This window comes from Anastrepha ludens, chromosome 6, assembly GCF_028408465.1.
Source record: "Anastrepha ludens isolate Willacy chromosome 6, idAnaLude1.1, whole genome shotgun sequence".
In the NCBI taxonomy this organism is placed as follows: Eukaryota; Metazoa; Arthropoda; class Insecta; order Diptera; family Tephritidae; genus Anastrepha; species Anastrepha ludens.
The window spans coordinates 67735559-67750209 of record NC_071502.1 but is presented as its reverse complement, the minus strand read 5'-3'; the positions used below and the strand labels follow the sequence as shown (position 1 = coordinate 67750209).

General features: G+C 35.6%; 1 protein-coding gene and 1 long non-coding RNA gene across 12 annotated transcripts in view; one reads left to right on the top strand and one right to left on the bottom strand.

The window, feature by feature from the left end:
• LOC128867607 (uncharacterized) overlaps positions 1-14651 on the bottom strand; it is a 34901-nt gene that overhangs the window by 16742 nt on the left and 3508 nt on the right. The window contains exon 1 of one of the 11 annotated variants that reach the window (XM_054109006.1): positions 6102-6496. The exons of the other annotated variants lie outside the window; for them this stretch is intronic. The gene's annotated coding sequence lies outside the window, so the exon portion shown is untranslated. Of the gene's footprint in view, positions 1-6101; positions 6497-14651 lie in introns of those variants that run through there. 11 annotated transcript variants of the gene reach the window in all.
• LOC128867608 (uncharacterized) lies at positions 6610-13115 on the top strand. The gene is made up of 4 exons (XR_008454996.1): positions 6610-6697; positions 9552-9819; positions 9879-9982; positions 11790-13115. It is a non-coding gene; the product is annotated as an uncharacterized LOC128867608 (long non-coding RNA).

Here is a 14651-nt window from a genome sequence, read left to right as displayed (position 1 = left end):
TTGTTTGCTACAATTGTAAAAAAATTGTTTCCTTCAAAATTGTTATTGGACACGAAATTGGGAATAGGACCTACCTGCTAACTTGAAAAGAAAAACATTATTTCGGACCTTTACGAAAAAAGGTACAAAATAAACCAAAATTGCAGAAATAATGAGTAGTTCATGTGAAATGGTACACAATATCATCAAATATATTAGTGCAAAAAAAAATATTCTGAAAAGAAAGAAAGTTCGAAAGACACCTGCGTGGAAGACTAAAATTCAAAGGAACAATTCGTCTTTAAGAAAAGTAAACATGACCTTTTTAAGTCCTCTCGAGCTGGAATATATCAATCAGACTTAGGCCAAGACATCTTAATGATATTAAATTGCATGGGTGTGTGCAAAAAGAACTGCTACTATCGCAAAATAAAATAAATAACGAGGCACGTTTTTCTTTCGCAATTCCTATATGTAGAAGGAAAGACGTAAAACTCTGGAAAAGAATACGTTTTACGGAAAACACTAAAATTAATATTATTGATCCGGATGACTAATCAGTTTGTTACGTTCCCACGACAGTCGGTTCTACGTAACCGGAACGACCCGGATTTATATTCGGCCAAGGAATGTCACTTCAGCAGCATTCCTCGTATATGCACGGGGAATGTTTATGCTGCTACAACAACAACTAATAAGTTTGCTTATCTTTAAATTGTCAAAAATACCATTTTTTCGAGTCCATGTCACTGAACTGGTTAAACATTCATGAGTGGAAGTGGTGAAAAACTGATTTTCAAAGAAAATATTTCATTTCTGTGGAATGATATTAATAAGTTGGAGAATGAGCTCATAGCTTTTTTATATTTTCTTTTATTTTACCACGATTGTTTCCTGTTTGGCAAAACTATATTAATTGTATTTCAGTTATTTAATTTTTTATTAATTTTGGGGTTTAGAAATTGAAACCCAGGAAGCAAAAAATCAACATTTTCGACACCTGCTCTTTCTTTCTCTCTTTGCTTTTCATCGAGGTCAAAAAGCAGCCGAAGCTACCCGGGAATTTGCGAAGTGTATGTAGAGGGTGTCATAGGCGAATCTACACCACACATAGTTAAAGAATGGCGACTTTGACATCGATGAAACATCCCGCAGCGGAACAGCGGAAGGCCTTTTGTGAAGGCTTGTGAAGGAGAACGTTCGCCAAAGTAGTCGTGAATTGGCGGAAAAAATGACTTGCGATCATAAAACGATTCTCAAACACTTTCAATCAATGGGATTTACCGAAAAATTTGGAGACGAGGTGGCTCACGAGCTCAATGAAAATAACAAAGAAGGTCGCCTTCAATTTGCTTCTCAGCATCTCGCCGCCACTGAGCAACACGCGGTCATATGCAGCGCTTTTTGTACCGAATCGTCATCGGAGATGAGAAATGGTGCCTATACATCAATATAAAGCAAAGAATGGAGTGGGTAGCTCCAGGAGATATGCCAAAGCCAAGAGCCAAGCCGGATCTTCATCTATAGAAGAACATGATATGTGTCTGGTGGGTGGTGGAACATGGTGCACCGGGAAAAGACCGATTACCATATTTTCCGATCCCTATCAAACCATATGAAGAGCGAAAGCAACAGGGTCAATAACAACCAAGGGCGATAACAAAGAGGTCCTTAAAAACGACTCAACAACTACTTTGACTGCTGACCAGGCGATTCTTGGCAAAATGGCACCAACAAATTGGATATAATTATTGTTTTTTGTTTAAATAAGTCTTTGGTAAAAACGCTACGAACTTATTCCCCAACCCAATAAAGTTAAGGGGGTCTTCTGGTCTCCAGCGAAAAAAAAATCGATTTTTTTTTTTTTGCATAATTTTGTTGTATGTGTATGCGAGAATACGCCACAGAAAGGATTTTTTGAAAATCGCATTTTTTCACATTTTTCTGGGCACCGAAGTGTACCCTCCTCCGGCCGTTTTCATCATAAACTTTATCTTTAAACGCGTTTCCCCGAAAATCGTGTTTTTTAAGCATTTTGGTCACACTTTTCATAGTAGTTATACTCCGATTTCAATGGTTTTGGTCTTAAAAGGTTCGGAAAATTTACCGCTAAGTTTCCCCGTGTACGATTTTTGAAATTTTTTTTTCATTCCATTTTTATAACCTTTTAAAGTTCAAAAAATGAGCAAAAAAAAATTTTTTTTGCAAATTGTTGCATAACTTTTGAAAAAAATTAAAAAAAAAAAATCTCTCACGGGAAAACTTAACCAGGGCAACTCTGAAGACAACGCATATCTAATTTTTGCTTTCTGATTACCCAGGTGGAAAAACCGTGACCAAAATGGAGACCTGTTTCGTTTGGAGGTGGACGTCTTCAGCGCCATTTCAAGGTCGCGGGTGTTAATTTTTTTCAAAGTCAAAACCATTTTTTAAAAGCCAAGACATGTACCTTTAAAATAAAAAAAAAAATTTTTTTTAATATTCACAGAATTTGTCACAATCAATCCCCAAAAAAACCCTTCATTTCAGGGCCTCGAGACCAGAAGACCCCCTTAAGGTGAATATTTTGGATTCGCACATTATTAACATACTTGATTCACCAACCATTTTTAAGGCATTTAAAGATTTTGTAAATTTGTATGATGTCCCTTTATGAATATGTTAGTAGTTCCCTTAAGTGCATTGATATTTGCGTCAGGAATTAGAACGCTGACTTGAGATCTATAAGCAGGTGGGCTTCAAACAATAATTAATCCCTAGTCTTGATAAATCTCAATGTGGCGCTAAATATAAGAAACATCAGAAGCAAATTCAGACTAAATAGCGTTCTAATCGGAGATTCGAACATACTTCTTCCGAATGGTAGTCACACACCAACCCATTCGCGTACCAACCCCTTTTAGTAGTTACCGCAGGCCTCACCCATGCAGACACCTTCTCGAGCCTCCCAGGCACATTAGGAGGCATTTCCTCAACTACACGGACGAGATCTCAGACAAAACAAACAGACAGTTACTGGATCGGACAGTGTACAGACAGGCCATAAACGGCATTCATCGGGAGACTCTCACCACCTTCTTAAGCCCCCGACCCCGAATGCCGTTATCCGAGTCCAACCACCACCAATCGCAGACAAAGAGCTCCAACTTTCCCGAGAGTCCCGCGTAACCTTGGCACAATTACGTTCTGGAAATAGTAGCAGGTTAAACTCCTACTTATAATACTAGCATACTAAACATATGTCCAGCATGTGAAGGCACCCCGTACGACACTAACCATCTTTTCACATGCCCTATTAAACCCACTCATCTAACACCCTCTCCCTCTGGACCCAACCCGTCGAAACAACCAGCTTCCTGGGCCTACCGTTATATGAACTAGACGAAGACGTCCAGTGATTACGCTACACTGACAGGACAAAGATACTGCTACAACAACAACAACAAGCAGTTACTTTTGGTTGAAACACTAAATTTTAAATGGTTTTAAATATAATGCATGTCAAAGAAGATTTTTTGGTTTTTTTTTTCACTGTAGACATGAAAACGTTTATTAAGCTTTGAGCTTCTGCCTGCTTATAGAAGCAGTCGAGCATTCTTCTATTTACTTATTCTCTAAATTGTCAAATTTGGTTTAACTTACTCAAAATCCATCTTTCTTTTATTTGACCAAAATCAAAAACCAAATTCCTTTCTGCTTTTTTCTTTTGCTCTACTGCTACTACCTGATCTAATGTGTATTCCACGAAATTAAAGCATAGGGAAAATAGCACGTGCAACGCCTAAATCCCACAGATAGGTAACATCGAGTAACTGCATACATACTTGCATTCACTACATATTATTATTATTGTAATGCATGTTCATATATTGATACTTTAAGGCACTCAATGACCAAAACGCCGGAGTCAATGTCATACTTTGCATAGTTATTTGCAAATTATGCTCAATAAATACTTTTAGTAAAATTTTAAGAAAAAAAAAAACCAACCGAATATTTACGGTAAAGACGCAGCAGCCATACGTTTCGATTGTGGTGATAAACGAAAGATGCAATAATTCTCAGTGCTTCCCATTGTTAATTACGTCGACTTTTCATTCAATTTTTTTATTTATAGTTTTGACGGAAAAATATAAAGCATATTCTCCAACCAAATGGAAATGCAATATTGTGGTATACATATATATATTTCAACATATATAACAATGGATTGTACATACATATGTATGTTGCACCGAATATTTATGATATATGTATATATAATACATTCGTATGTATATCTACGTATTTTATATTTATATCATTTTATTACATCGGTGACGAAACTCGTATTTTATTAAATACCTAGATGAAGCGATTCCTATTAGAAGAAGCGATTTCTAAATAGAATTAGTAAAAACAATCCAAACAGCATCATCAGTGTTGAAGAATACTGTATTTTTAAATTATATTTTTAATCGATTTAACAGTGCCCGAGTATTCGAATTTTTTATTATTGTAAACTGTACTAGCAGAGATAAGAAAAATACAAACACTTCGTCGTTTTGCTGATATGTGTACTCATCGTATATAACAAGAGAAAGCTACGAGCCGAGCCATACCAACCAAACAAACACGTGTGTTAAAGTGAAACAACCTCAGCGAGCGCCACTAGTTGTGACATCACCGTGCGAATGAGTGTAAAGGAGAAACCAAATGACACAATCCTTGAAAATGCGTTTGCTTGTGTGCGATTAGTTGTTTTTGTTATTGTTTTGAATGGGTCACCAGTGACGACGCAGACTGGCGACGGTAACCAAAAGCTAGAGTGGAATATTCGAATGCGATTTTTAAGACTTGCCTTGGAGAAGAGAACTTGGCGACGAATGGGGTGGTGAAGCTGCATACGAATATGAGGTATGCGACCGCGAGCACACCGCGTCTTTCTTTATATTATAAACGGCGAAGCAAACGCTAAATACTCTTGTCTTCCAAACAAGAGCTCCCAAAAAGCGCCTATACGAACTGAAAATGGCAACGATTGTCACTTGAGGCGGGGTAGGGTGGGCATGTGTAGGGTTTCCCTCCATTTTTTTTGCGGGTATCTTATCTTCATATACAAAGTTAATTGCATTCGTTGCTATAATTAATAATATACGCATATGCATATAATAAAATGTGAAGTGCAAATACCAATGAATCGGAATCGATTTCGAATATATAATTTAATTAAACTGATTTTTCACCTTAAGTACATTCATGTAAAGTTACACTCAAAGTTTTCAAGTTTTTCGACTACTAGATCCGTCCTACTATCTTCTCTTTAATAAATTTGCGAACTCACAAAACAACTGAAAATGAAAATACAATAAAAGAAACGGTATGAAATAAAAGTAAATTTTCAAGTCGTTCTCGGCTTTCGTTGTCTGTATTTTATTTCTATTTTGCTTTTTTTACCAGAAAGCGTACAACAAACACCCGAACAGCCGATTGCGCACGAACGTTTGTAACGATTTGCTTTGTAGCCACTTGCCGTTTTTCCGTTTAGCACACGATTTTTTTCTTATATGTTACACAAAATTTCCAACTCTCAATTCAAATAAAATAAATAATTAAGCTAATATCATTAATTTTAATATCTCTCATTTCCACGTAATGCTGCCATGTGAAACAGTCCTGTCCGTATAGGTATCATAAAAAAAATTGTCAGCCTCACCGGAGCGGCGGCTCACCATTGACTTCATCGTGGTTGCCAGTCATACGCAATTGTCAGAAAAGAAAATGTTCGTACATATATTCACAATTCACACACTGTATATATGAGTATGAAAATGTACATATGTTTCTCAACTCTGCATATATCGTTCGAGTGTGTGTTTTATTTTCACGAACGCGTGTGTATGTAAGTGCACGATTTCAGGGGAGGTGAAGCAGAGGAACAAAACGACGTATATAAACCAATTGAATTGACCTAACCTAAAAATTTATGTATTTTTTCATACAACTTCTACACTTCAGAAGCTTTAGCAAATGTTGATTTTTCCAAATTATTTAAACAGGGGAGTGTATTTGAAACCATTAACATGCGCTAAAACGTCTAGAACCCAGATAAAAACCTCCAACATTATGAAAATTCCACTTACATCAGCACCGTCAGCAAATGCAAAGAAACCAATTTAAATTTGGCCTTTGTTTTATACTTCTGCCCAGCTATTGAATACAGATTTTTTCAGTACAATTAACTTTTTTCACAGTTTTTAGTATGTTTCACTTGATTTCATTACAAAATAGCTGTACCCGTTTACCCGCGCCATAACTTTGTTCCAAAACTTCATTTAATGTTTCACTTCACAGCAAATAAATCGCATACACTATTTGCTCCTTCATCAACGAATTCAATTATTTTAATCCTCACTTTTACTTAGTCTTCTCTAATTTTCAACATTTTCTCACTATTGAATTCCTTTTTTAATAATTTTTTTCTCAATGAATTTCTACAGATATTCACAAATATTTGGCGAGAAAATGTTTTACTACATCTTAACGCCGCCGCAAACATTTTCGATTAATGCAAACTTTTCAAAAAGACTACCAGCGAAGCAAGACGAAGTTTGTCGATTGCCAACGAACGAACTCAGCAAGTGGTGCCACCTGAAACAAATTTAAAAATATTGCATGACCGTAGAGGTGCATACAAGGCAAACTCAATCTAGATGGTGGCCAAGCAGAACTTACACAGGTAGAGTAATAAAAGCAATACGAGAGGTTTCTCTATTCGATTTTTTAGATTGTCTAAAACGAGTAAAGGACAGATATGTAAAAACTACTTACCCTACTTTTTCGGATACTTCCCCCATTAGGTCTCATGGAATGTATGAAACAAATTTTTATACTTTTATGAAGCTCTATGCGTAAATGCATTTACCATTTGAAAATAAATTTCTTTTATATATATATTGGCAGCTTTACTTCATTTATCAATATGCCTACAAAGTAACCAAATCACAAATTTTACGTTCTAGAGACACTAAAAATGTTTTAAATTCGCGCAAAATAAAATGAAAAATTGCCAAGCAAACAAAAATCATTTCTTAATCATTTTTTGATAGCTTTACATGGTCAATTTCAATGAAATTGCCAATCGAGACAGCAAATTGAAAAAATTTGGCAATTCATGTCATGAAATATTTTCAGTCATATATTGTCAACACCTGTGTCGAAATGGGCTGTCATTTTGCATGTTTGACAGTCAATCGGTATTTATTTGTGACGCTCACATTGGCAGCGTCTTTGATAATTTTAGTTTTCCGAACTGTGCATTTCCCTTCTTTGCAAAAAAGAATTCACCCCGCTTCATCATACAAATCAATCACTACTTTTAAACAATTAAGTACTCGGGCAGAACGAATTAGCTTACTTGACGATATTTTCGGAATGACGATAACATAGCACACTTAAAAGATTGCCACCGCATTCAATTAACTATGACAGTTATAAAATGAACAATTGAATGTAGATTTTGAGTAAGAGCATCTTGCTCTAGTAGCACCACTTTTATAGATTCGCCTTCTTTGTGCATCTAGCAGTTTGACATTTAGTTTTTATTCCTCAAGCTCATTCTCAATATTTTTTTCCTAATTTTACAACACGCAATCAAAACTCTATATATTATAAGATTTTTTTGAGGAATTCGTGCCCAGAATAGTGGCAGCACTCTATTTATTCCTCTCTCTGAATGCGCTACTTCTTACTCACGTAATGCACACACACATATATTTCGTATTGTGTGCCCTGTAGAAACTGCTTAGCAGTATGAAATGATGATGACAAGGCGAATGCATACATAATCATAGCGGTAAAGCAGCTTTTTGTTTTTTCTCGCGATTTGGTGGTTTGAATGTCAAAGTGTTCTTTTTTTATTTCATCACGAAAATCGGACTAATATATACTCGTATAAAATTGAGACAGGGGAATGCGTTTCAAAACTGTGGACAATGCCGTTAATTTGAGCTCGTCACTTCTAACATGGCAACAAAACGGGTACTCACACCTATTTCATTACTTTAGTGATATGCTGGTTAGCAGTTCGGCAAATGTGTTTTGCTATGAACGGTATTTTTTCTCATTCCTGATAGTTTGGTTAAAAACAAAAACCTAAAAATGACACTTCGCGAGAAAAAAATTAATCAATTAACCAAAAGTGCTGCGAAGATAGTTACTTTGAAGGTAGGTAAATAAATTTATATATTTCAGTTAATTGTATAAATTTCATTCCACAGTGCATATTTTCTATTAAATTCCTCAGAACTTAACTATAACAGTTACTTACTTTTTTTCTCTAACTTTTATAATCTTTTAAACTCAAGCGCACATTTTTTTCACATTACTGCTTGAAAGACATACTTTCTTTTTTTTTCAGAACAAATATAAATTAACAAAAAGTATATTATTTAGTTTTCAATCTTTACCAAAAAAATTCAATTCAAAAAACGCATTATTTCTGAACCAATTGCTTTCCTGCAAGGTATTTTCGAATATTATGTTCTCTTATGCATATTTTGCGTAGTGTGCCCAGATTGTGCCTAATTTGCTTTAGGCTCGGTACATGGTGCAAACTCGGGGTTATTCAATACAAATTAATTTCAAAAATATTAATGGAAATTTATATACATGCATATCCGACTTCATTATAAATAATTTAAAATAAAGGTTCAAAGCAAATATATATTTCTGAAGTTAATTAAATTAAATTAATTATTGTAAAATAATTTTGAAGTGAAACTTCTTAGGCGTCGATGGACGAGCGAGAATGGAGAGTAAAATTTCAAGGCCATGCAACGTTTTGGGCATTTTCGTTCCACGAGAGAGAAAAAAGATATAACGTAGAGGAAACGGAGAGAAAGCTATACCTTATATATATCTTAGATACACTTTAGGCTATTTTTTCTGAGTTTTTCCTTGTGGTTGCTAATTTCTAGTGAGAAATATCACTGCCTACTTTTTGGCGCTTGTTTGTTGGTGCAAACTTGTAGGAAATATATGTTTGGTGCCTACTTTTTGGCGTTATATTTTCTTGGTGCCTACTGTTTTTTGGTCCCAATTTTTTTAGCGTTTTTTGTGCCTACTTTTTGGTGCTTATTTCCCTTTCCTGGCTAGTGCTTGTGCATACTGTAAAGTGCTATCCATTCCGGTGTCGGGTCTCTTCCTCTTTCTTTGTCTGCCTTGAAAGTTTCACTTCTGTTATGTGTACTACGGTACACGCGCTTTTTTTTATTTTTTACTTAACTTTAAGCGGCAATTGAATATGAAAAAGGCCTAATCTAGACCATATGATTTGACCAGAGCATGTAAAATATAATGAATTTAAATTTAAGGGCCTAAGAAAAATTAAAAATAATACTGCAAGTATCGAACGGTATATAGTGAACTTTTTCTATCATTATGTGTTTCATGCCCGGGCAATATCGAATGGTAGTCACGCACCAACCCATTGTTGTTCTCTATATACACAATATGATCGTCATATGAAATCAACATTTTTCGATTTTATTTACAAAGTTTAATTTTTTTTAATTAATCAATTTAATTTTCAGAACTTAACATAATAGCCAACAGCATTTATAAAATCCGTTAATGCAACAGCTGAACAAGTCTGGTAACTCTGGATGCCTCTTCGCGACCGTAACACTTTTATGAGCAAATTTTAGCGACACACATTCTTGCGAACAAAGTGTTAAAAACAGCATCGTACGTTGAACAGTGCTCCGCCCCGACATGAATTGATCATTGGTCGGTCAAATTTAAAACTTTTAAAACACGTTTACATGAAGGATTGGATTTAAAATTGTGGTGCTGAAAATGGTGAGGTTGTGTTATTACATATCACTACTTCGTTTATATTTCGTAGTTTATTTTTTCAGATATTAAAAATTAAGAATATTGTACGATTCGTAGTGTTTTCATTGATGAAAAAGCCAGCAAATTTAGAGTGTGAAGCAGTGGAGCCGTATGTGAAAATTAAGAGGTAAAAAATTACATAGCCATTTACAATTATCAGCGAATATATGGGCAATCAGAAGTCATGAGACACCAACAACAACTGCCACTTGTCGTGCGCTCTTTTCTCTTTAGTGTCGCTTTACATCCCACATAAGTGTAATCGCTCTTGTAGGAACGAATACAGCAAAATGTTAAACGTTCGAAAGCAGCTGGATTGGTCTCGCGCGCGCATAGGATCATCACAACGCGTGATACAAATCGCAGCTCTCCATGCCTCCTCAGCGATTTTCATTGCCCAGGCGGATGTGGGATATTATTGCTTGCTCTAATAGTCTTCAACGGGTGCCGTCCACAAGTTTCCATCGAAACAAACGGCCCGCCTGCGGCCCTTATTCAACCAACAACTCAAGAAATTCACAAAATTCTCACGTTTACGTGCGTATCTGCGAAGCGAGTTTATTTGAGAGCATCTACATATGTGTATACGAACAGCATTGTGCATTTGAATTTTTGTTTTTGTCAATCGCTCAACCAACAACGTACTCATCGAAACGGTGAGCTAAGCTACGTATCACTTATGTAAGGTGAAAGGTAGATATACAATGTGCAATATGTTTGAGAGAGGTAACACGATTTTACTAACGAAAGCAAGTAAATGGAGAAACATAAATACACTAAAAATGTATCTGTTAGATGGAAAAACGCGGTCTCTGCAAATTTAGAGTTTAATTAAACCAAAAAACGATGTATAATTTTAAGAAAATATCAGCTTGCATTTGACAACTAAAAGTGTGCAATATCTATATCGAAATGCTTTCTAATTGTATAAAATGACCAGTGATAGGATTTTATTTTACATCCTAATCAACTTCAAAATAATACCTCATCACGAATACCTTTACGAACAGTCACTCGTGCCGAAATGCCCTACTATGTACACATAGGGTACCAAGTCAACAAACTCTCTTATAAAGCAAGCAAAAAAAAAAAAAATACTTGAAAAAGTGCAACACATATTACCAAAAACAAATCAAATATTAGCGAAGGAATAAAAATTACTTTGGACTGGAGCTCAAATATATTAGATAACAATATTCTTAAATTAAATATGGTTGCTGCCGATTGCTGTAAAATATTTCGAAAAAATCAAATATTTCAGAAAATGATTTTACTTGGTCGGATGTACATATATAAATCTGTATAAATGTTGTTTTAGCAGTTCACAAAGTTCTGGAAAGTGCAGTGAAGTCATTGGTCGGCGTCGTCTACATACCTAACGGTAAACCTAGCGAAGAAGCTATTTCGACAGAGTGCGACACATTGTACATATGTACTCCACAAAATCCATGTACCTGTGCGTATTTTCATGTGTTGGTAGTCATCAAGGTTTCTGGGATCAAAAAGAGAAATAATAATTTAACTACCAGTAAAAAAGTAGAAACATGAGTCAATAATAATAGAACATAGTTTGGTTCTTGACATATATATTTTAGCGGAAAAATGCGATCAGTTTTCAAGATAATTCTGAGGAGAATTTGAAGACCGTCATCAAAATTTCCGGAGCCCAATTTGAAAATGCATGGCGTTACATATGCGCAAAAATATGTTTTCAACAATTCCTAGTGGTCGAAAAGGCTATATTAAAATTTAATTGATTTAACAATTTATAAAACATGTGGCTTTAAATATTTCAGCATGTTATAATTGAAGAGATTATTGTTCAATTCTACTATTGAGTGTCTGGCAATAACTGCATGGGCGTTAGAGTAGAAGTGGATAATTATTATTAAGATTCTTTTTTCCCTTGTTTAATATTCCTGCCTTTTTTACAGGAAAATAATAACCGGCTACGAATAAAGATTCAACTGCAACATAAACTTCACAATGCATCTTGACAAACAATTTTCACTTGAGAAGTATGGATCTAAACAAGGGGTTTTATTGATCCCGGGATTTTCGAGTTCTTATTATTTAATCCGGGATCACAGATTGATTTTGATTTTGATAAAAATATTGTTAGAACAGTGTAATACATACATATATACTTAGCCAATTAAAGTATTTTAAATCAAACATTATAGCAAATGTATATAATTTTTGGTAATTCGCATATTTATTAAGACAATAATTTAATATTATTTATAAACAAAATAATGGATTTATGTATGAATTGAATGTATGTAAATATAACCATCCAGTTTATCAAGAGTCTGACTCTTAAATTAACGTGCTTTGTGGGATTCTTAATATTCGGTTAATCGATTTGAATACGACGTTAGTCGAGTAACGATACTCGAGTAGTCGAATGATTTCAACTAATCGTCCCTTTTCGACTATTCGGTTAACCATTGAATTTCAGTTGGTCGATTGTTATAAATTCTTATTATAATTACATTATTTTCAGTTGGTCGATTGTTATAAATTCTTATTATAATTACATTATGCGTCCAAGTAACTTTTAAAATAATAAATCCGTACTGATTATTTGTTTCATATACTGCTGCACCCGCCTCAAAAGAAAATCCACCACAGATCTCCTCTTTTAGTGGGAAAAATTGAAATGGGTTGTACCACTAGGTGCATCCCATAAACGACTGAAATTTTCTAGCTGCTAGTTTGAGTTATTCTGCAAATATTGCTTAATGTATTGCAACATATCAATAATATTAAATTAGTAATCAAGCTCTCTCAGAGCGGATAGCCAGTCATTGTCATGGGTGATTTCAATTTACCATCCATAACCTGGTCTTTTGTTGACGGGACCTTCATGCTTTTTACTATTAAATCCGATATTGAAGCAACTGTTTTAATTTACACCTAAAAACCTTCAACAAATAAACTACTTATTGAAGGATTCTAGTAAATAGTCGCTAAGCGCTCCAGCGGAGAGGGGCCCGCGTTAGCTTCGATATTCGGGCGGATTATTAATCACGATGTCCCAATGGGCAGGTGAAAAACGTGCGTTTGCATTCAAAGCCTATTTCAAAAGCAATGATTCGTCTACCTTGCTCATCGTAAATTTCGCCGTTTTCGTAATGCCCCAAGTGAAGATTTAATTCGTCGATGAGTGCCGAGGTTCCGAGCAACAAGTTCGGTAGCAAACAGCCCACAGCCAAGTATGGTGAACAAATGAAAATATTCAAGTCGACGCTACAAGTTTGCAGGATAATCCGCGTCGGTCTGTGCGCAAGAGAGCGGCTGGCTGACGTGGGCCTTTCAAAACGTATTGTACTTGAAATATTGAGGGAGACTGTTGTTGTTGTTGTAGCAACATAAACATTCCCCATACTTTCATACGGGGAATGCTGCTGGAGTGGCAATCCTTGGCCGGATATAAATCCGGGTCGTTTCGGTAACGTAGAACCGACTGCCGTGGAAACGATTGAGGGAGACTCTTCGACTTCACCTCTTCAAAACTCGTGCAAGTGTGCAAACCCAACGATTACAATTTGCGTCGAAATTTCTGTCTCGCAGCTTACGATTTCTTACGGTAAAAACTATCTATTGGAGTGGTGAAGCCAATTTCATTCAAATGGAAGACTAAAAAAGCCAAATTGCTCGAAACCCACTATTAAAACATCGACAACCACTTCACAGCCAAAAAGTGACGGCACTGGAATAATTGAACCTTTGTTTTTTTTTAAATCGTCAAAGGCAAGCAACATTGCCTGTTATCAGCGCATGGTGAACAATTATTTTCTGCCAATAATGAGAAAACATCCTTCCTTCAGTACACACATGGTTTCAGCCACACCGCACATGGCCAAAGAGACCATGGCGATACTACGTGATTTCTTCCCTAACAAACTGATAAGCCGTTTCGGTGGCTTATCCTGGCCACGCAGGTTGCCCGATCTTACTTCTATGACCCGATTTACACGAGGAGACATCTGGAAGGGAAACATTTTGTTCGAGGGCGAAGGACGGTCGGGGAAGAGAGAAGGGATTTTGTCTCCCGTACTCGGCGACACGCTTTGCTCTTCTTATTCGTATTTCCAATCTTTCCAATTTTTGACAGTTGCTTCATTCGTTTTCTTTTTTTGTGGGAGAAGGTTCTGAGTTATGTGTTGGTTTTCAAGCAAACGGAAGATAACAAAGATGACAAACATCCGAACACTGCTTGGGAAATGCACGATTATTTTTGCTAGTAAAGTAGGTATAATTTAAAATATATTATGGGGCATGTTTATGTTGAATTCTAATTTTCCTCGCATTTCTAGTTACTCAAGTTAATTTTAAGTTAATTATTTACATATGAAGTATTTTTAATTTAATTTTTTTATTCAAGTATAAGAATTTATAAATATATTTCAATAAAAAAACAACTAATTATTTATTTTTTAACCAGTTTGCATTTTTCATTCATATATTTAAGAAACTGTTGTCGAACGCTCTCTGCTTTACATGTAAGCGCGTGCTAGAATACATCCGAACCAGACGATGCTAAAGTGTTAAATGTCAAAATGTCGCGGAAACATTTGTGCCCGTGTGAACGCGAATGAAACTTCAAAAGAGAATTTCCAGTGTCTCCCTTCCAGATGTCTCCTCGTGTAAATCGGGTCTATGGACTTATTTATGTGGGTCTACCTCCAAAGTAAAGTTTATGAAACAAAACCAGCGACCACCTCAGCACTAAAAGAAAACATTGTTCGCGAAGTTAAGGGCATCTCGACATCACTTTTCCAGCGAGTGGC